The sequence below is a fragment of the Schistocerca serialis genome, chromosome 1 (assembly GCF_023864345.2).
Source record: "Schistocerca serialis cubense isolate TAMUIC-IGC-003099 chromosome 1, iqSchSeri2.2, whole genome shotgun sequence".
NCBI lineage: Eukaryota > Metazoa > Arthropoda > Insecta > Orthoptera > Acrididae > Schistocerca > Schistocerca serialis.
In genome coordinates this window covers 427179324-427202902 of record NC_064638.1, presented here as the reverse complement: position 1 = coordinate 427202902, position 23579 = coordinate 427179324, and the positions used below count along the sequence as shown (strand labels likewise).

The 23579-nt window shown below is 50.1% G+C and overlaps 5 pseudogenes; all 5 read right to left on the bottom strand.

Annotated features, from left to right (window-relative positions):
- Positions 1-2888: 2888 nt before the first annotated feature.
- LOC126421606 (U2 spliceosomal RNA) lies at positions 2889-3100 on the bottom strand (annotated as a pseudogene).
- Positions 3101-6366: 3266 nt separating this feature from the next.
- Positions 6367-6578, bottom strand: LOC126422901 (U2 spliceosomal RNA; annotated as a pseudogene).
- Positions 6579-9842: 3264 nt separating this feature from the next.
- LOC126422923 (U2 spliceosomal RNA) lies at positions 9843-10054 on the bottom strand (annotated as a pseudogene).
- Positions 10055-13331: 3277 nt separating this feature from the next.
- On the bottom strand, positions 13332-13544 carry LOC126422713 (U2 spliceosomal RNA; annotated as a pseudogene).
- A 9078-nt stretch (positions 13545-22622) lies between these two features.
- LOC126421883 (U2 spliceosomal RNA) lies at positions 22623-22835 on the bottom strand (annotated as a pseudogene).
- Positions 22836-23579: the final 744 nt, after the last annotated feature.

Sequence of the window (23579 nt, the reverse complement as noted above, 5' to 3'; positions counted from 1 at the left end):
TTATCAGTATCATAGAACAGTCTACTCTAGTGATGCCCAGAAGGCCAATATCAAACCTGGGGTATGGTTAAGTCAAGAGTAGTTTGAAAGTCCGAGTGACAAAGATCCAGGGGTACACTCAGGCAATTCTTATACGAGGTGCCTTACTCAGCCTGGAACACCTTTTGATAACCATGAACCATTGCAACTTTAAGAAATCTTGCAAAAGTAATGGTATATTTCCGGTCACATTCCGCCAGGCGATGCTGGCTCCAAAGGTAGTCCATGAAAGAGACAGCATCGGTGAGGCAAAGGTCATAGATCGTGAAAATGGTGTGGCCCAAGAGCCACACCACTGCGTTATGTCGTTTTCGGGGGTTGATCTGAATACCAGGGGTAAGGAACCAGTCGATTGGCACATAGTCCAGTGTAGTCCCACCGATCAGCGCTAATAGCACACGTGCAAGGTCCCACACTTCTGTGACGTGAGGGCATAAGAGACGATGCTCTCTGGTGTCTACGTCACCACATCGGCCGCAAGCAGCCGAGGGCCATAGGCGGATGGCCGCCAAGCGATGATTAGTGGGTATTAAATTGTTTACAACGCGATACCATAGCGCTGAAACTTCTGTGGGAAGGGCTGGGTGGGTGATATTAGCCCAAGCTTGGTGCCAGATGACCGACGGTCGCCTGTCCTCCAATTTATGTGGTGTGGGCTGGCTCTCGAAGCGCCTAGTAAAGGCGCTTCGATGTGCGTGCCTTGTCGGTGGCCACTGTTAGGACGTAACTTTGATTGAGGTAATAGACCTTGACTGCCGTCATCCGGAATGTAATATGTGTCAAACATACTGGTTCACGCGCCGATTGTGGGCGATAACGGTCGAAAAGCACCGCTGTTGTCCCACCTGGATCAATCTCACGCAAAGTGGCGATACGGTGAATCAGGATTGCCGCACATATGCGGGGAAAGTCAATGAGTCCAAGGCCACCATCGACCTTTGGCAGTGTACAAGTCTGTGCATCAACGATGAATAGTGCATGCCGCCACAACAGGCAATATACTGTTTGTGAGATGGCTCTGCTGGTTTGTTTCGGTAGCGTAAGGAGTTGTGCTACATACCATGCCCGTTATAGGATGTAAGTATTAATCAGTTGGATTCGTTGATGGAGGTTGAGTCGTCGATCAGTGTGACTCACGCAAAGTCCTCTGATGCGCGTGAGAATCCGCCTGCACGTGAGTGTTAACATGCGCTGCGGACAGGCAGTCACCTCAAGACCCAAGATACGCTGTTCCCCTACAATCCGGAACCATGGGCGCTCGATGGTCAATGATCGTGGTCCTAGTGGGATTAGCACCATTTTGTTGGATTTTTACATGGCACCGGATGCTCGTTCATAAACGTGGAGGACTCGGCGAACTGAATCGATGTCCCTGGCGTTTGCTACAAACACACCTACACCATCCGCGTATGCCGCACTGCGGAAGGTGACGCCTGGGAAAGGAACACCATCGACCATCCGTCCGATGTCACGCAGCACGGGGTCCAAAGCGATAAAATACACTGACAAGGGACACCCTTGTCGAACTGATCGTCTGATGGGAATTGGTCGTGATCTGCAGCCGTTCACAATGGTTGTGGAATTTGCTCCATCCAAGAAGTGCCGGATGACTCTTATGAAGTGCTCCCCGAAACCCATGCGCGACGTAACGGCCAGCAGGTAAGGATGGGAGACCCTATCGAAGGCACCGGCGAAATCTAGGGATCAATTGCAGCCGGGGTTCGAGCGTCGGCGGTGGGTGAGTAAGACAGCATCACGGTATATAGAAGCAGCGGTGAAGGTGGTTCGATTCGAAACGCCACATGATTGAGTGGGACAAAGTACCTTATTCATCACCTGTTTAAGACGTGAAGCCACACTTCGTGCCACCAACTTATAAACAGTGTTAAGAACGGTGATGGGACGTACGCCTCTAGCCCGACAGTCGCCTGTGACCTTTGGATTAAGGGCAATACGTGCAGCTAGAAAATCGGCGGGTAGCTCGCAACCAGCAAAAATCTCCTCGCACATTTTGCAGAAGCGGTCTCCTAACAGGCCGGAAAACCTAGCACTTCAATTAGTGCTGGAATGGCACAATCGAAGGGCGGTATCCTTGCGGAGTACCGCCAGAGATGAAAAACCGCAGTGTCAGGGCCTAAATGCTTGCAGCATGTACGCTCCACATGTGGGGGTCACACACGGTGGTGCGGGCCGATATGGCAACAGGCGACCGTCGAAAACATCGCAAAAGCAAGTGCCGGAGGAAACGACAAATTACGAGAGCACTCGTCAACAGCCCAGTACCACCCTCCATGTCGAGGAGTAAACTGCGACTCCCATTTGAACGCCGCTAGCTGCCAGGCCAGTGGAGAAGCCGTGAGGCCGCCCCACAGCAGCGCCAGGCCGGCGCGAGCTATACTGGCGCGAGCTACACCTAGCCGAGTGCTTACATCGTCCACCGCCTACTGCATATGTGTGTGTGCGTGTGTACCACGTATTCTGCGTGCGTGCGGCGGCGACGGCGACGACATTCGCGAGGAGCTAAGGTTATAACTCCAAAAAATATTATTAAAATTATCTGCGATAGGACCATAAGAGACGCTAACGAGGCATCCGAAGGCACTGTCCTGTGCCACCATAAATTACCAGCCTAGCGTTATGCGGCTGCAAGTGCGGTCCGGCAAACCGCAAAAAAAAAAAAAAAAAAAAAAAAAAAAAATTCTTAAGATAATCTTAAATTAATTAAAAGAAATCGTGGTGTGTAAGCAACTAACTACTGGGCACATCAACAACTACGACAAGTTTTGCTACCAGCGGAATATCTGATCACTGCAGAATGTTAACCCATTTCAGGCTGTGTTTTAATTAATATTAGGTGGGCCGATCCCGACGGTACTGCAATGCCGGGCCAACCCGCGACAGAGGTGGAGCAAGCCCCTAGCACTCCGTCATAAGCCAAAAATGAGTTTAATATTCTGGTCGTGCAATGCAGGACGTATCAGATATTAAGCTGATAAGAACAGATACTACACTTTTTACCCTCCTACCTCCCCTATAGCCCTACCTTTTCCTCTCCAAAAATGCCGCCATCCTCTAGTGTCGACGCAGCACGTAAAGCAGGGTGTTGTTAGCAGCAAGACTTATTGCCATAAGCCGAAAATAAAAGCGGAGGCATACTCTGCTATGCCTCAGGGGGCGACGACACACTCCTCAGAAACACACTTCCCTCTGCAGGTGTGAGGCAAGTGATGATGTTAAAAACTAAATAGAAAGAAATAAATAAAGACAGAAATGAACGCAAAAAAAAACAGCGACGGTAGCATACTCAAACGAAACTGGCGAGATAATCCCATAGCCCATAGAATTAACGAAGTAATAATCCTCTAAGATAGATTATGTGTTTTCCAATTTTCCAATAATTTTTCATACAACGTTCACACAATTTCCATGTTACCAATTTCCATGTTATCAGTATCATAGAACAGTCTACTCTAGTGATGCCCAGAAGGCCAATATCAAACCTGGGGTATGGTTAAGTCAAGAGTAGTTTGAAAGTCCGAGTGACAAAGATCCAGGGGTACACTCAGGCAATTCTTATACGAGGTGCCTTACTCAGCCTGGAACACCTTTTGATAACCATGAACCATTGCAACTTTAAGAAATCTTGCAAAAGTAATGGCATATTTCCGGTCACATTCCGCCAGGCGATGCCGGCTCCAAAGGTAGTCCATGAAAGAGACAGCATCGGTGAGGCAAAGGTCATAGATCGTGAAAATGGTGTGGCCCAAGAGCCACACCACTGCGTTATGTCGTTTTCGGGGGTTGATCTGAATACCAGGGGTAAGGAACCAGTCGATTGGCACATAGTCCAGTGTAGTCCCACCGATCAGCGCTAGTAGCACACGTGCAAGGTCCCACACTTCTGTGACGTGAGGGCATAAGAGACGATGCTCTCTGGTGTCTACGTCACCACATCGGCCGCAAGCAGCCGAGGGCCATAGGCGGATGGCCGCCAAGCGATGATTAGTGGGTATTAAATTGTTTACAACGCGATACCATAGCGCTGAAACTTCTGTGGGAAGGGCTGGGTGGGTGATATTAGCCCAAGCTTGGTGCCAGATGACCGACGGTCGCCTGTCCTCCAATTTATGTGGTGTGGGCTGGCTCTCGAAGCGCCTAGTAAAGGCGCTTCGATGTGCGTGCCTTGTCGGTGGCCACTGTTAGGACGTAACTTTGATTGAGGTAATAGACCTTGACTGCCGTCATCCGGAATGTAATATGTGTCAAACATACTGGTTCACGCGCCGATTGTGGGCGATAACGGTCGAAAAGCACCGCTGTTGTCCCACCTGGATCAATCTCACGCAAAGTGGCGATACGGTGAATCAGGATTGCCGCACATATGCGGGGAAAGTCAATGAGTCCAAGGCCACCATCGACCTTTGGCAGTGTACAAGTCTGTGCATCAACGATGAATAGTGCATGCCGCCACAACAGGCAATATACTGTTTGTGAGATGGCTCTGCTGGTTTGTTTCGGTAGCGTAAGGAGTTGTGCTACATACCATGCCCGTTATAGGATGTAAGTATTAATCAGTTGGATTCGTTGATGGAGGTTGAGTCGTCGATCAGTGTGACTCACGCAAAGTCCTCTGATGCGCGTGAGAATCCGCCTGCACGTGAGTGTTAACATGCGCTGCGGACAGGCAGTCACCTCAAGACCCAAGATACGCTGTTCCCCTACAATCCGGAACCATGGGCGCTCGATGGTCAATGATCGTGGTCCTAGTGGGATTAGCACCATTTTGATGGATTTTTACATGGCACCGGATGCTCGTTCATAAACGTGGAGGACTCGGCGAACTGAATCGATGTCCCTGGCGTTTGCTACAAACACACCTACACCATCCGCGTATGCCGCACTGCGGAAGGTGACGCCTGGGAAAGGAACACCATCGACCATCCGTCCGATGTCACGCAGCACGGGGTCCAAAGCGATAAAATACACTGACAAGGGACACCCTTGTCGAACTGATCGTCTGATGGGAATTGGTCGTGATCTGCAGCCGTTCACAATGGTTGTGGAATTTGCTCCATCCAAGAAGTGCCGGATGACTCTTATGAAGTGCTCCCCGAAACCCATGCGCGACGTAACGGCCAGCAGGTAAGGATGGGAGACCCTATCGAAGGCACCGGCGAAATCTAGGGATCAATTGCAGCCGGGGTTCGAGCGTCGGCGGTGGGTGAGTAAGACAGCATCACGGTATATAGAAGCAGCGGTGAAGGTGGTTCGATTCGAAACGCCACATGATTGAGTGGGACAAAGTACCTTATTCATCACCTGTTTAAGACGTGAAGCCACACTTCGTGCCACCAACTTATAAACAGTGTTAAGAACGGTGATGGGACGTACGCCTCTAGCCCGACAGTCGCCTGTGACCTTTGGATTAAGGGCAATACGTGCAGCTAGAAAATCGGCGGGTAGCTCGCAACCAGCAAAAATCTCCTCGCACATTTTGCAGAAGCGGTCTCCTAACAGGCCGGAAAACCTAGCACTTCAATTAGTGCTGGAATGGCACAATCGAAGGGCGGTATCCTTGCGGAGTACCGCCAGAGATGAAAAACCGCAGTGTCAGGGCCTAAATGCTTGCAGCATGTACGCTCCACATGTGGGGGTCACACACGGTGGTGCGGGCCGATATGGCAACAGGCGACCGTCGAAAACATCGCAAAAGCAAGTGCCGGAGGGAACGACAAAATACGAGAGCACTCGTCAACAGCCCAGTACCACCCTCCATGTCGAGGAGTAAACTGCGACTCCCATTTGAACGCCGCTAGCTGCCAGGCCAGTGGAGAAGCCGTGAGGCCGCCCCACAGCAGCGCCAGGCCGGCGCGAGCTATACTGGCGCGAGCTACACCTAGCCGAGTGCTTACATCGTCCACCGCCTACTGCATATGTGTGTGTGCGTGTGTACCACGTATTCTGCGTGCGTGCGGCGGCGACGACGACGACATTCGCGAGGAGCTAAGGTTATAACTCCAAAAAATATTATTAAAATTATCTGCGATAGGACCATAAGAGACGCTAACGAGGCATCCGAAGGCACTGTCCTGTGCCACCATAAATTACCAGCCTAGCGTTATGCGGCTGCAAGTGCGGTCCGGCTAACCGCAAAAAAAAAAAAAAAAAAAAAAAAATTCTTAAGATAATCTTAAATTAATTAAAAGAAATCGTGGTGTGTAAGCAACTAACTACTGGGCACATCAACAACTACGACAAGTTTTGCTACCAGCGGAATATCTGATCACTGCAGAATGTTAACCCATTTCAGGCTGTGTTTTAATTAATATTAGGTGGGCCGATCCCGACGGTACTGCAATGCCGGGCCAACCCGCGACAGAGGTGGAGCAAGCCCCTAGCACTCCGTCATAAGCCAAAAATGAGTTTAATATTCTGGTCGTGCAATGCAGGACGTATCAGATAATAAGCTGATAAGAACAGATACTACACTTTTTACCCTCCTACCTCCCCTATAGCCCTACCTTTTCCTCTCCAAAAATGCCGCCATCCTCTAGTGTCGACGCAGCACGTAAAGCAGGGTGTTGTTAGCAGCAAGACTTATTGCCATAAACCGAAAATAAAAGCGGAGGCATACTCTGCTATGCCTCAGGGGGCGACGACACACTCCTCAGAAACACACTTCCCTCTGCAGGTGTGAGGCAAGTGATGATGTTAAAAACTAAATAGAAAGAAATAAATAAAGACAGAAATGAACGCAAAAAAAACAGCGACGGTAGCATACTCAAACGAAACTGGCGAGATAATCCTATAGCCCATAGAATTAACGAAGTAATAATCCTCTAAGATAGATTATGTGTTTTCCAATTTTCCAATAATTTTTCATACAACGTTCACACAATTTCCATGTTACCAATTTCCATGTTATCAGTATCATAGAACAGTCTACTCTAGTGATGCCCAGAAGGCCAATATCAAACCTGGGGTATGGTTAAGTCAAGAGTAGTTTGAAAGTCCGAGTGACAAAGATCCAGGGGTACACTCAGGCAATTCTTATACGAGGTGCCTTACTCAGCCTGGAACACCTTTTGATAACCATGAACCATTGCAACTTTAAGAAATCTTGCAAAAGTAATGGTATATTTCCGGTCACATTCCGCCAGGCGATGCTGGCTCCAAAGGTAGTCCATGAAAGAGACAGCATCGGTGAGGCAAAGGTCATCGATCGTGAAAATGGTGTGGCCCAAGAGCCACACCACTGCGTTATGTCGTTTTCGGGGGTTGATCTGAATACCAGGGGTAAGGAACCAGTCGATTGGCACATAGTCCAGTGTAGTCCCACCGATCAGCGCTAATAGCACACGTGCAAGGTCCCACACTTCTGTGACGTGAGGGCATAAGAGACGATGCCCTCTGGTGTCTACGTCACCACATCGGCCGCAAGCAGCCGAGGGCCATAGGCGGATGGCCGCCAAGCGATGATTAGTGGGTATTAAATTGTTTACAACGCGATACCATAGCGCTGAAACTTCTGTGGGAAGGGCTGGGTGGGTGATATTAGCCCAAGCTTGGTGCCAGATGACCGACGGTCGCCTGTCCTCCAATTTATGTGGTGTGGGCTGGCTCTCGAAGCGCCTAGTAAAGGCGCTTCGATGTGCGTGCCTTGTCGGTGGCCACTGTAAGGACGTAACTTTGATTGAGGTAATAGACCTTGACTGCCGTCATCCGGAATGTAATATGTGTCAAACATACTGGTTCACGCGCCGATTGTGGGCGATAACGGTCGAAAAGCACCGCTGTTGTCCCACCTGGATCAATCTCACGCAAAGTGGCGATACGGTGAATCAGGATTGCCGCACATATGCGGGGAAAGTCAATGAGTCCAAGGCCACCATCGACCTTTGGCAGTGTACAAGTCTGTGCATCAACGATGAATAGTGCATGCCGCCACAACAGGCAATATACTGTTTGTGAGATGGCTCTGCTGGTTTGTTTCGGTAGCGTAAGGAGTTGTGCTACATACCATGCCCGTTATAGGATGTAAGTATTAATCAGTTGGATTCGTTGATGGAGGTTGAGTCGTCGATCAGTGTGACTCACGCAAAGTCCTCTGATGCGCGTGAGAATCCGCCTGCACGTGAGTGTAAACATGCGCTGCGGACAGGCAGTCACCTCAAGACCCAAGATACGCTGTTCCCCTACAATCCGGAACCATGGGCGCTCGATGGTCAATGATCGTGGTCCTAGTGGGATTAGCACCATTTTGTTGGATTTTTACATGGCACCGGATGCTCGTTCATAAACGTGGAGGACTCGGCGAACTGAATCGATGTCCCTGGCGTTTGCTACAAACACACCTACACCATCCGCGTATGCCGCACTGCGGAAGGTGACGCCTGGGAAAGGAACACCATCGACCATCCGTCCGATGTCACGCAGCACGGGGTCCAAAGCGATAAAATACACTGACAAGGGACACCCTTGTCGAACTGATCGTCTGATGGGAATTGGTCGTGATCTGCAGCCGTTCACAATGGTTGTGGAATTTGCTCCATCCAAGAAGTGCCGGATGACTCTTATGAAGTGCTCCCCGAAACCCATGCGCGACGTAACGGCCAGCAGGTAAGGATGGGAGACCCTATCGAAGGCACCGGCGAAATCTAGGGATCAATTGCAGCCGGGGTTCGAGCGTCGGCGGTGGGTGAGTAAGACAGCATCACGGTATATAGAAGCAGCGGTGAAGGTGGTTCGATTCGAAACGCCACATGATTGAGTGGGACAAAGTACCTTATTCATCACCTGTTTAAGACGTGAAGCCACACTTCGTGCCACCAACTTATAAACAGTGTTAAGAACGGTGATGGGACGTACGCCTCTAGCCCGACAGTCGCCTGTGACCTTTGGATTAAGGGCAATACGTGCAGCTAGAAAATCGGCGGGTAGCTCGCAACCAGCAAAAATCTCCTCGCACATTTTGCAGAAGCGGTCTCCTAACAGGCCGGAAAACCTAGCACTTCAATTAGTGCTGGAATGGCACAATCGAAGGGCGGTATCCTTGCGGAGTACCGCCAGAGATGAAAAACCGCAGTGTCAGGGCCTAAATGCTTGCAGCATGTACGCTCCACATGTGGGGGTCACACACGGTGGTGCGGGCCGATATGGCAACAGGCGACCGTCGAAAACATCGCAAAAGCAAGTGCCGGAGGGAACGACAAAATACGAGAGCACTCGTCAACAGCCCAGTACCACCCTCCATGTCGAGGAGTAAACTGCGACTCCCATTTGAACGCCGCTAGCTGCCAGGCCAGTGGAGAAGCCGTGAGGCCGCCCCACAGCAGCGCCAGGCCGGCGCGAGCTATACTGGCGCGAGCTACACCTAGCCGAGTGCTTACATCGTCCACCGCCTACTGCATATGTGTGTGTGCGTGTGTACCACGTATTCTGCGTGCGTGCGGCGGCGACGACGACGACATTCGCGAGGAGCTAAGGTTATAACTCCAAAAAATATTATTAAAATTATCTGCGATAGGACCATAAGAGACGCTAACGAGGCATCCGAAGGCACTGTCCTGTGCCACCATAAATTACCAGCCTAGCGTTATGCGGCTGCAAGTGCGGTCCGGCTAACCGCAAAAAAAAAAAAAAAAAAAAAAAATTCTTAAGATAATCTTAAATTAATTAAAAGAAATCGTGGTGTGTAAGCAACTAACTACTGGGCACATCAACAACTACGACAAGTTTTGCTACCAGCGGAATATCTGATCACTGCAGAATGTTAACCCATTTCAGGCTGTGTTTTAATTAATATTAGGTGGGCCGATCCCGACGGTACTGCAATGCCGGGCCAACCCGCGACAGAGGTGGAGCAAGCCCCTAGCACTCCGTCATAAGCCAAAAATGAGTTTAATATTCTGGTCGTGCAATGCAGGACGTATCAGATAATAAGCTGATAAGAACAGATACTACACTTTTTACCCTCCTACCTCCCCTATAGCCCTACCTTTTCCTCTCCAAAAATGCCGCCATCCTCTAGTGTCGACGCAGCACGTAAAGCAGGGTGTTGTTAGCAGCAAGACTTATTGCCATAAACCGAAAATAAAAGCGGAGGCATACTCTGCTATGCCTCAGGGGGCGACGACACACTCCTCAGAAACACACTTCCCTCTGCAGGTGTGAGGCAAGTGATGATGTTAAAAACTAAATAGAAAGAAATAAATAAAGACAGAAATGAACGCAAAAAAAACAGCGACGGTAGCATACTCAAACGAAACTGGCGAGATAATCCTATAGCCCATAGAATTAACGAAGTAATAATCCTCTAAGATAGATTATGTGTTTTCCAATTTTCCAATAATTTTTCATACAACGTTCACACAATTTCCATGTTACCAATTTCCATGTTATCAGTATCATAGAACAGTCTACTCTAGTGATGCCCAGAAGGCCAATATCAAACCTGGGGTATGGTTAAGTCAAGAGTAGTTTGAAAGTCCGAGTGACAAAGATCCAGGGGTACACTCAGGCAATTCTTATACGAGGTGCCTTACTCAGCCTGGAACACCTTTTGATAACCATGAACCATTGCAACTTTAAGAAATCTTGCAAAAGTAATGGTATATTTCCGGTCACATTCCGCCAGGCGATGCTGGCTCCAAAGGTAGTCCATGAAAGAGACAGCATCGGTGAGGCAAAGGTCATAGATCGTGAAAATGGTGTGGCCCAAGAGCCACACCACTGCGTTATGTCGTTTTCGGGGGTTGATCTGAATACCAGGGGTAAGGAACCAGTCGATTGGCACATAGTCCAGTGTAGTCCCACCGATCAGCGCTAATAGCACACGTGCAAGGTCCCACACTTCTGTGACGTGAGGGCATAAGAGACGATGCCCTCTGGTGTCTACGTCACCACATCGGCCGCAAGCAGCCGAGGGCCATAGGCGGATGGCAGCCAAGCGATGATTAGTGGGTATTAAATTGTTTACAACGCGATACCATAGCGCTGAAACTTCTGTGGGAAGGGCTGGGTGGGTGATATTAGCCCAAGCTTGGTGCCAGATGACCGACGGTCGCCTGTCCTCCAATTTATGTGGTGTGGGCTGGCTCTCGAAGCGCCTAGTAAAGGCGCTTCGATGTGCGTGCCTTGTCGGTGGCCACTGTTAGGACGTAACTTTGATTGAGGTAATAGACCTTTGAGGTAATAGACCTTGACTGCCGTCATCCGGAATGTAATATGTGTCAAACATACTGGTTCACGCGCCGATTGTGGGCGATAACGGTCGAAAAGCACCGCTGTTGTCCCACCTGGGTCAATCTCACGCAAAGTGGCGATACGGTGAATCAGGATTGCCGCACATTTGCGGGGAAAGTCAATGAGTCCAAGGCCACCATCGACCTTTGGCAGTGTACAAGTCTGTGCATCAACTTTGAATAGTGCATGCCGCCACAACAGGCAATATACTGTTTGTGAGATGGCTCTGCTGGTTTGTTTCGGTAGCGTAAGGAGTTGTGCTACATACCATGCCCGTTATAGGATGTAAGTATTAATCAGTTGGATTCAATGATGGAGGTCGAGTCGTCGATCAGTGTGACTCACGCAAAGTCCTCTGATGCGCGTGAGAATCCGCCTGCACGTGAGTGTTAAGATGCGCTGCGGACAGGCAGTCACCTCAAGACCCAAGATACGTTGTTCCCCTACAATCCGGAACCATGGGCGCTCGATGGTCAATGATCGTGGTCCTAGTGGGATTAGCACCATTTTGTTGACTTTTAACATGGCACCGGATGCTCGTTCATAAACGTGGAGGACTCGGCGAACTGAATCGATGTCCCTGGCGTTTGCTACAAACACACCTACACCATCTGCGTATGCCGCACTGCGGAAGGTGACGCCTGGGAAAGGAACACCATCGACCATTCGTCCGATGTCACGCAGCACGGGGTCCAAAGCGATAAAATACACTGACAAGGGACACCCTTGTCGAACTGATCGTCTGATGGGAATTGGTCGTGATCTGCAGCCGTTCACAATGATTGTGGAATTTGCTCCATCCAAGAAGTGCCGGATGACTCTTATGAAGTGCTCCCCGAAACCCATCCGCGACATAACGGCCAGCAGGTAAGGATGGGAGACCCTATCGAAGGCACCGGCGAAATCTAGGGATCAATTGCAGCCGGGGTTCGAGCGTCGGCGGTGGGTGAGTAAGACAGCATCACGGTATATAGAAGCAGCGGTGAAGGTGGTTCGATTCGAAACGCCACATGATTGAGTGGGACAAAGTACCTTATTCATTACCTGTTTAAGACGTGAAGCCACACTTCGTGCCACCAACTTATAAACAGTGTTAAGAACGGTGATGGGACGTACGTCTCTAGCCCGACAGTCGACTGTGACCTTTGGATTAAGGGCAATACGTACAGCTAGAAAATCGGCGGGTAGCTCGCAACCAGCAAAAATCTCCTCGCACATTTTGCAGGAGCGGTCTCCTAACAGGCCGGAAAATCTAGCACTTCAATTAGTGCTGGAATGGCACAATCGAAGGGCGGTATCCTTGCGGAGTACCGCCAGAGATGAAAAACCGCAGTGTCAGGGCCTAAATGCTTGCAGCATGTACGCTCCACATGTGGGAGTCACACATGGTGGTGCGGGCCGATATGGCAACAGGCGACCGTCGAAAACATCGCAAAGGCAAGTGCCGGAGGGAACGACAAAATACGAGAGCACTCGTCAACAGCCCAGTACCACCCTCCATGTCGAGGAGTAAACTGCGACTCCCATTTGAACGCCGCTAGCTGCCAGGCCAGTGGAGAAGCCGTGAGGCCGCCCCACAGCAGCGCCAGGCCGGCGCGAGCTATACTGGCGCGAGCTACACCTAGCCGAGTGCTTACATCGTCCACCGCCTACTGCATATGTGTGTGTGCGTGTGTACCACGTATTCTGCGTGCGTGCGGCGGCGACGACGACGACGACGACGTTCGCGAGGAGCTAAGGTTATAACTCCAAAAAATATTATTAAAATTATCTGCGATAGGACCACAAGAGACGCTAACGAGGCATCCGAAGGCACTGTCCTGTGCCACCATAAATTACCAGCCTAGCGTAATGCGGCTGCAAGTGCGGTCTGGCTAACACCAAAAAAAAAAAAAATTTCTTAAAATAATTTTAAATTAATTAAAAGAAATCGTGGTGTGTAAGCAACTAACTACTGGGCACATCAACAACTACGACAAGTTTTGCTACCAGCGGAATATCTGATCACTGCAGAATGTTAACCCATTTCAGGCTGTGTTTTAATTAATTTTAGGTGGGCCGATCCCGACGGTACTGCAATGCCGGGCCAACCCGCGACAGAGGTGGAGCAAGCCCCTAGCACTCCGTCATAAGCCAAAAATGAGTTTAATATTCTGGTCGTGCAATGCAGGACGTATCAGATATTAAGCTGATAAGAGCAGATACTACACTTTTTTTCCCTCCTACCTCCCCTATAGCCCTACCTTTTCCTCTCCAAAAATGCCGCCATCCTCTAGTGTCGACGCAGCACGTAAAGCAGGGTGTTGTTAGCAGCAAGACTTATTGCCATAAACCGAAAATAAAAGCGGAGGCATACTCTGCTATGCCTCAGGGGGCGACGACACACTCCTCAGAAACACACTTCCCTCTGCAGGTGTGAGGCAAGTGATGATGTTAAAAACTAAATAGAAAGAAATAAATAAAGACAGAAATGAAGGCAAAAAAAAAAAAAAAACAGCGACGGTAGCACACTCAAACGAAACTGGCGAGATAATCCCATAGCCCATAGAATTAACGAAGTAATAATCCCCTAAGATAGATTATGTGTTTTCCAATTTTCCAATAATTTTTCATACAACGTTCACACAATTTCCATGTTACCAATTTCCATATTATCAGTATCATAGAGCAGTCTACTCTAGTGATGCCCAGAAGGCCAATATCAAACCTGGGGTATGGTTAAGTCAAGAGTAGTTTGAAAGTCCGAGTGACAAAGATCCAGGGGTACACTCAGGCAATTCTTATACGAGGTGCCTTACTCAGCCTGGACCACCTTTTGATAACCATGAACCATTGCAACTTTAAGAAATCTTGCAAAAGTAATGGTATATTTCCGGTCACATTCCGCCAGGCGATGCTGGCTCCAAAGGTAGTCCATGAAAGAGACAGCATCGGTGAGGCAAAGGTCATAGATCGTGAAAATGGTGTGGCCCAAGAGCCACACCACTGCGTTATGTCGTTTTCGGGGGTTGGTCTGAATATCAGGCGTAAGGAACCAGTCGATTGGCACATTGTCCAGTGTAGTCCCACCGATCAGCGCTAATAGCACACGTGCAAGGTCCCACACTTCTGTGACGTGAGGGCATAAGAGACGATGCTCTCTGGTGTCTACGTCACCACATCGGCCGCAAGCAGCCGAGGGCCATAGGCGGATGGCCGCCAAGCGATGATTAGTGGGTATTAAGTTGTTTACAACGCGATACCATAGCGCTGAAACTTCTGTGGGGAGGGCTGGGTGGTTGATATTAGCCCAAGCTTGGTGCCAGATGACCGATGGTCGTCTGTCCTCCAATTTATGTGGTGTGGGCTGGCTCTCGAAGCGCCTAGTAAAGGCGCTTTGATGTGCGTGCCTTGTCGGTGGCCACTGTTAGGACGTAACTTTGATTGAGGTAATAGACCTTGACTGCCGTCATCCGGAATGTAATATGTGTCAAACATACTGGTTCACGCGCCGATTGTGGGCGATAACGGTCGAAAAGCACCGCTGTTGTCCCACCTGGGTCAATCTCACGCAAAGTGGCGATACGGTGAATCAGGATTGCCGCACATTTGCGGGGAAAGTCAATGAGTCCAAGGCCACCATCGACCTTTGGCAGTGTACAAGTCTGTGCATCAACTTTGAATAGTGCATGCCGCCACAACAGGCAATATACTGTTTGTGAGATGGCTCTGCTGGTTTGTTTCGGTAGCGTAAGGAGTTGTGCTACATACCATGCCCGTTATAGGATGTAAGTATTAATCAGTTGGATTCAATGATGGAGGTCGAGTCGTCGATCAGTGTGACTCACGCAAAGTCCTCTGATGCGCGTGAGAATCCGCCTGCACGTGAGTGTTAAGATGCGCTGCGGACAGGCAGTCACCTCAAGACCCAAGATACGTTGTTCCCCTACAATCCGGAACCATGGGCGCTCGATGGTCAATGATCGTGGTCCTAGTGGGATTAGCACCATTTTGTTGACTTTTAACATGGCACCGGATGCTCGTTCATAAACGTGGAGGACTCGGCGAACTGAATCGATGTCCCTGGCGTTTGCTACAAACACACCTACACCATCTGCGTATGCCGCACTGCGGAAGGTGACGCCTGGGAAAGGAACACCATCGACCATTCGTCCGATGTCACGCAGCACGGGGTCCAAAGCGATAAAATACACTGACAAGGGACACCCTTGTCGAACTGATCGTCTGATGGGAATTGGTCGTGATCTGCAGCCGTTCACAATGATTGTGGAATTTGCTCCATCCAAGAAGTGCCGGATGACTCTTATGAAGTGCTCCCCGAAACCCATCCGCGACATAACGGCCAGCAGGTAAGGATGGGAGACCCTATCGAAGGCACCGGCGAAATCTAGGGATCAATTGCAGCCGGGGTTCGAGCGTCGGCGGTGGGTGAGTAAGACAGCATCACGGTATATAGAAGCAGCGGTGAAGGTGGTTCGATTCGAAACGCCACATGATTGAGTGGGACAAAGTACCTTATTCATTACCTGTTTAAGACGTGAAGCCACACTTCGTGCCACCAACTTATAAACAGTGTTAAGAACGGTGATGGGACGTACGTCTCTAGCCCGACAGTCGACTGTGACCTTTGGATTAAGGGCAATACGTACAGCTAGAAAATCGGCGGGTAGCTCGCAACCAGCAAAAATCTCCTCGCACATTTTGCAGGAGCGGTCTCCTAACAGGCCGGAAAATCTAGCACTTCAATTAGTGCTGGAATGGCACAATCGAAGGGCGGTATCCTTGCGGAGTACCGCCAGAGATGAAAAACCGCAGTGTCAGGGCCTAAATGCTTGCAGCATGTACGCTCCACATGTGGGAGTCACACATGGTGGTGCGGGCCGATATGGCAACAGGCGACCGTCGAAAACATCGCAAAGGCAAGTGCCGGAGGGAACGACAAAATACGAGAGCACTCGTCAACAGCCCAGTACCACCCTCCATGTCGAGGAGTAAACTGCGACTCCCATTTGAACGCCGCTAGCTGCCAGGCCAGTGGAGAAGCCGTGAGGCCGCCCCACAGCAGCGCCAGGCCGGCGCGAGCTATACTGGCGCGAGCTACACCTAGCCGAGTGCTTACATCGTCCACCGCCTACTGCATATGTGTGTGTGCGTGTGTACCACGTATTCTGCGTGCGTGCGGCGGCGACGACGACGACGACGACGTTCGCGAGGAGCTAAGGTTATAACTCCAAAAAATATTATTAAAATTATCTGCGATAGGACCATAAGAGACGCTAACGAGGCATCCGAAGGCACTGTCCTGTGCCACCATAAATTACCAGCCTAGCGTAATGCGGCTGCAAGTGCGGTCTGGCTAACACCAAAAAAAAAAAAATTTCTTAAGATAATTTTAAATTAATTAAAAGAAATCGTGGTAGTAGTAGTAGTAGTAGAGGTGTTTGTGGGCGCACGACAGCAAGGTCTTCAGCGCCCGTGCAGCATCATAGTGAGACGGGTGTCAAGAAAAAAGAAAACCTCAGAACAGGGACATAAAACGGAACAGAGAACACGGGGAACAATCATCGAAAAAATGGGCTCACCCACACTGAAGTGTGGGATGATGCAGGGCGTCAGCAGTAAAACGTGGACAATACAGGAAGAAAATGGTAGAGAGAGCTAAAACATTGGAGCAGATGGAAGTGGCTGGCTGACCACAAGGAAAAAAGGGAGGAGTCAGCCACTCTGCAACACACTAAAACCTCCAGCCTAAAAGTTTAGGCCAGAGTCCAGACACATCACAAAACTTAAAAACCCTTGCCACACACGTCTCATCGTCAGCTAAAATACAAGGGAGATCCCCAACAACCTGTGCTTCTGCCCTTGCATCACGGTATAAAATACAGTCGATTAAAATGTGCCGGACAGAGATGTGCACACCACAAGTGGCACAAAACGGAGGATCCTCCCGCCGTAATAAATAGCTATGCGTCACAGGACAGTGCCCAATCCGCAGACGTGTGAGGGCCACCTCTTCCCGCCTGAGCAACCGACAGGAGGAACGCTACGGCCGAGTGGTTGACTTTACCGACCGCAGTTTATTGGCCGACACCGCCAGCCATTCGGCCTCCCACAACTCCATGCACTTCCTATGGAGTGCAGCGATGACTGACTGCCAGGGGATAGGACACTGGACCACATCCTGCTCTCTGCAGGCCTCCTTGGCAGCCCGATCAGCCTGTTCATTGCCCCATATGCCGACATGACCAGGCACCCAGCAGAAGGATACCTCTTTACCCCGCTGCTGGAGCAAGTACAGTTGGTCATGTATCAACTGGACCATCTCCTCAGTCGGGTATAGGCTCTGCAGCGATTGTAAGGCACTAAGAGAATCGGAGCAGAGAAGAAATCGATCGCCCCGAACACGATGCATCTGCTCCAGTGCCTTCAGGATCGCGTGGAGCTCCGCTGCGAAAACGGTATATTCAGCAGGGAGGCGAATCCGGGTGACACGATCAGGGAACACCACAGAACAGCCTAGGGAAGTCTCCTGTTTCGAGCCATCAGTATAAACGACAGTGAAACCGTGATGCACGTCTAAAATGTTAAAAAACAGAGATTGGAACGTAAAATCTGGTGTGCCATCTTTCTTAAAACGAGTCAAATCTAAAATAAATTTGGGACGCCGGAGGAGCCAAGGTGGAGATCTGCTCCAACCGCGACGTAAAACACGAAGACCAGCCACAGACATCGCAGCGAGGCAATCCTGTGCGCGAATCCCATAGGGCTGCGTCGCACGTTGCCGGTTATGAAATAACCGTGCCAGAGGAGGCTTAGCAACGGTATGGTATGCAGGTGTGTACGGTGTGGACAAAGTTTTATACGCCTGGCGTACCGTAAGTAGCCGTCGTCGCATATGAAGTGGCGGTTCACCAGCCTCTGCACAGAGGCTTGGTATGGGGCTAGTTCGGAATGCCCCAGTGGCCAACCGCAGCCCTTCATGGTGGACAACGTCCAAAATCTTTAAGTACGAAGGCCTCGCAGACCCATACACCGTGCACCCATAATCGAGCCGAGATCGCACAAACGCCCTGTAAAACTGGAGCAGACAAGTCCTGTCAGCTCCCCATGTACTGTGGCTAAGACATTTTAAAATGCTTAAAGCCTGAAGCGACCGTCGTTTCAGGTCTTTAAGATGAGGTAACCACGTGAGCCTCGAGTCAAAAATGAGACCCAGAAATCTCACCGTGTCTTTAAAAGAAAGAATAGTGTCCCTCAAGCGCAACTCAGGAAAGGGTAAAATCGAACGAGAACGGTTAAAAAGAACACATACAGACTTCTCGGTGGAAAACTTAAATCCACTCTTCAGCGCCCAGTCATCCAAACGCCTAATCGTAAGTTGCAACTGACGAGGTGTCGTTGCAAGGCTTGAAGAAGAGCAGAACAAAGAGAAATCATCCACAAACAAAGAACACTGGACAGGACTTTTCACCATGGACGTAATGCTATTAATAGCGATGGCAAACAGAGTCACACTTAAAACGCTACCCTGAGGGACACCGTTCTCTTGCTCAAAGCGATCAGACAGGACGTCACCAACTCGGTATCTAAAATATCGTGGCGAGAGGAAAGACTGAATAAAAAGAGGAAGACAACCACGAAAACCCCATTCGTGAAGCTGCTCCAGGATGAGACGCCGCCAAGTGGTATCGTAGGCCTTCTCGATGTCGAAAAATACACCTATAAGGTGATGACGGCGTAGGAAAGCTTGTTGGATAGCCGCCTCCAGGAGGGCAAGGTTATCGAAGGTGGAACGAAACCTTCTGAACCCACACTGAAAGCGACTAAGTAGTTGCCGGGATTCTAACATCCAGACAAGGCGGCGGTTGACCATCCGCTCCAAGGTCTTCCCTATGCAACTAGTGAGGGCAATACTACGGTAGCTACTTGGGCTCGAGCGGTCTTTCCCAGGTTTTAAAAAAGGGATTAAAACTGCCTCACGCCACGCGTCAGGAAAGTGACCCGACGCCCAAATGGCATTAAAAAGTGCGAGGAGGATTTCTTTGTTGCGCATTGTGAGGTGCCATAGCATACTGTAATGGATCCTGTCGTGACCAGGGGAAGTGTCACGAGCTCCAGACAATGCAGAATCCAGCTCCCACATAGAAAAAGGGCAGTTGTAAACTTCATGAGAGGTGGGCTGGAAGTTCAGACTACACCTCTCAGCAACCGCTCTATGGCGCTGGAAACCGGGATCCTGACTGGTTGTGGCAGTAACTGTCGCAAAATAGGCTGCCATAGTCTGGGCAATGTCCCGCGGATCTGTGTGGAGAGTGCCGTTATTCAGTACAGCAGCTATGGGGCACCTCCCTCCTCTGCCAGAAATTCTCCTAATGGTCTCCCACACAATGGAACTCTTGGTGGAACGATTAACGGTGTTCAGGAACTTTTGCCACGACCCCTTCTTGCTCTCACGAATAATGCGGCGACATCTCGCCCTCGCCACCCGAAAGGCAGCAACATTCTCAGCAGTCGGCCGACACTTGAACCGCCGCAGAGCCGCACGCCTGGTCCTGATTGCAGAGCGGCATTCGTCACTCCACCAAGGCACAGGTGGCCTTTTCCGGTGACCTGTGGACTGTGGAATGGATGCCGCAGCGGCATGGAGGACCGTTTTGGTAATATGATCCACCCACACCTCAACATTCGCACAGTGTTCGAATTGGGCCAACTGGCTATAAAGTGTCCAGTCAGCTCCACTGAGCACCCATCGTGGTGGTCTCCTGTCGGGGCCCACGCCATCTGGCAGGTGAATCCAGATTGGGAAATGATCACTGCCGTGCAAGTCAGCGACCACTTCCCAGTGAGCACTAGCGGCAAGAGCTGGAGAGCAAAGCGAGAGATCAATGGCAGAGAACGACCCAGTCGCCATGCAGAAATGAGTACTCTGTCCTCCATTGAGCAAGTAGGCACAGGATGACAGGAGAAGCCTCTCAATTGCTCTACTCCTGGGGCAGGTAATTGCAGAGCCCCAAAGCACATTGTGGGCATTAAAATCACCACAAATAATGAATGGCTGGGGGAGCTGTGTAAGAAGGTCGGTGAGGGCCGCTTCATCAAGAGCATCATGTGGGGGCAAGTAAAGTGAACATACAGTCAATGGATGACGCACGTGCACGGACACAGCGACGGCCTGTAGAGTCGTCGTAAGTGAGAGAGGCGAGGAATGGTAGTCCGTCCTGACGAAAATACCTACGCCTCCTCTAGCTCTCTCTCCACGCAGGTCGTCCTTTTTGTGGAGTGTATAGCCTCGTATCTCAGGGGAGTATGATGGATGGAAATACGTCTCCTGGAGACAGAGACACAGTGGTCGACCCTGAGAAAGTAGACGAAGTTCCTCCACATGCGTCCTGAACCCTTGCAAGTTCCACTGGAGTATGGGAGCCATCTATGTTGGGGGTAGCACCTTCATCCTGTCTCTCCGACGGGGCGGGGAGACCGCAGCAGGTGGAGGGGCAGGCGTGGGACGAGATGATTGCCCCACACATACATCGTACTCCATCAACTCTGGGGAAGAGTCAGATGAAGCCTCGCGTAAAACAACATCCGCATGGTCAGATGGTTTACCACGGGATTTGACCCGCTGTTGCTGCTGCACAGTAGCTTTCTGTGGCTTGGTGGACTTTGGGGGAGCGGATGTGGGAGTGGTAAGTGGCGCACTGGGCTTGGGGACAACCTCAGCTGTTGGAGGCGCCAGGGGCTGGACCAAGTCCGCCACTGTACCTTTGTCTGCCGTTCGAGTAGGGGCTACTGGCTCTGGAACACTGGCTGCGTTGCAAGTGCACTGGCAGCTACAGGTGTTAGTGCCAACACTCACCACCTCAGTCTGCGTTGAGGCATCGACCTTTGGAGTAGGCTTCTGTACCAGGGATGCAAAAGATGTAGCAAATGTGGGAGGTTGCATCGACTTATAAATCTTCTTGGCCTCACCATAGGGGATACGCTTGGTTGTTTTGATTTCCTGGACCTTGCGTTCCTCTAAAAATATGCGGCAGTCCCTACTCCAAACAGGGTGGTTCCCAGAGCAAGTAATACATTTAGCCGGAGACGAGCAACCAACTCCTTCATGAGCAGCCTGCCACAGTTTCCACAAGTCGCTTCGCCTTTACAGCCTAAGGTGGTATGCCCAAAACGCTGGCATTTGAAACAGCGCATTGGGGCCGGGAAATAAGGCCTCACACTAAGGCGAAGGAAGCCAGCTTTAACATGTTCAGGAAGTGTTGTGCTACTGAAGGTCAGAATAAAGGAGTCGGATTTGACAAGAGTGCCATCAACCCTCTTCATGATGTGTTGGACATCAATGATACCTTCCGGAGCCCACTCACGTTGCAGTTCTTCCTTGGGAATATCAGCTAGATCCCGGCATGTCACAACACCTTTGCTATAGTTCAAGGTGCTGTGCAGTTCGGTGTCTATGGCATACTCTCCAAGGCATTTAGCAGATTGGAGGTTAGTTGCTTGCTGGGAAGTGGAAGTTTCCACTAGCAAGGTCCCATTACGTAAGCGCTTCACCGATTTTAAGGAGCCACAGAGTCCCTCCAATCCCTTTTGTATATAGAAGGGCGAAACCTTCTCGAAACTACCCTCCTTCCGTTTCACAATGAGAAACACATTCGGATTACCAGAATGCATTCTGTTACCTAAGACTGGACTTTTTAAAGAAGCGCCGGAGTCAGGGGGACTGACTGCACGGGCCCTCTTAAGAGACTGGGTGTTAGAACCTTCCAGCGGCCCACCCTTTCCGCTGGGAGTAGGAAAAGAGAATTTCGAAGGATCCATCTCGGTCCCACGAGCAGCTAGGGAACTAGAAGTCCACCTAGACAGAGCCCCGCGTGCCTAGGTAAGCCTTATACAACTGAGGTGCGGCAGGTTCCCCAGAGGTTGCCCGCTACCGACTGTTCCACCTCAACAGCCATGCATCTCATCAGCGCGCAGCACACCTTGAGATTGAGGGGTTTTTTATAGAGGTTTATTCCATCCTCGCGATCCGGGCGGTCAAGCCAAGATCCCCATTCCCTGAGACACACAACATTCCACCGCCGCGCCGCACGGTGGTCGTTGAAGTATGCTTAGAGGTTACGGTGACAGGGGACTGGCGGCGCTTACCAGTCCCCAGCTCAGGAACCCTGGGGTCGCCAAGCCCGTACCCAGCAAACGAATGCTGAGCCCCTGGGGGCAGAAATCGTGGTGTGTAAGCAACTAACTACTGGGCACATCAACAACTACGACAAGTTTTGCTACCAGCGGAATATCTGATCACTGCAGAATGTTAACCCATTTCAGGCTATGTTTTAATTAATTTTAGGTGGGCCGATCCCGACGGTACTGCAATGCCGGGCCAACCCGTGACAGAGGTGGAGCAAGCCCCTAGCACTCCGTCATAAGCCAAAAATGAGTTTAATATTCTGGTCGTGCAATGCAGGACGTATCAGATATTAAGCTGATAAGAGCAGATACTACACTTTTTTTCCCTCCTACCTCCCCTATAGCCCTACCTTTTCCTCTCCAAAAATGCCGCCATCCTCTAGTGTCGACGCAGCACGTAAAGCAGGGTGTTGTTAGCAGCAAGACTTATTGCCATAAACCGAAAATAAAAGCGGAGGCATACTCTGCTATGCCTCAGGGGGCGACGACACACTCCTCAGCAACACACTTCCCTCTGCAGGTGTGAGGCAAGTGATGATGTTAAAAACTAAATAGAAAGAAATAAATAAAGACAGAAATGAAGGCAAAAAAAAAAAACAGCGACGGTAGCACACTCAAACGAAACTGACGAGATAATCCCATAGCCCATAGAATTAACGAAGTAATAATCCCCTAAGATAGATTATGTGTTTTCCAATTTTCCAATAATTTTTCATACAACGTTCACACAATTTCCATGTTACCAATTTCCATATTATCAGTATCATAGAGCAGTCTACTCTAGTGATGCCCAGAAGGCTAATATCAAACCTGGGGTATGGTTAAGTCAAGAGTAGTTTGAAAGTCCGAGTGACAAAGATCCAGGGGTACACTCAGGCAATTCTTATACGAGGTGCCTTACTCAGCCTGGACCACCTTTTGATAACCATGAACCATTGCAACTTTAAGAAATCTTGCAAAAGTAATGGTATATTTCCGGTCACATTTCGCCAGGCGATGCTGGCTCCAAAGGAAGTCCATGAAAGAGACAGCATCGGTGAGGCAAAGGTCATAGATCGTGAAAATGGTGTGGCCCAAGAGCCACACCACTGCGTTATGTCGTTTTCGGGGGT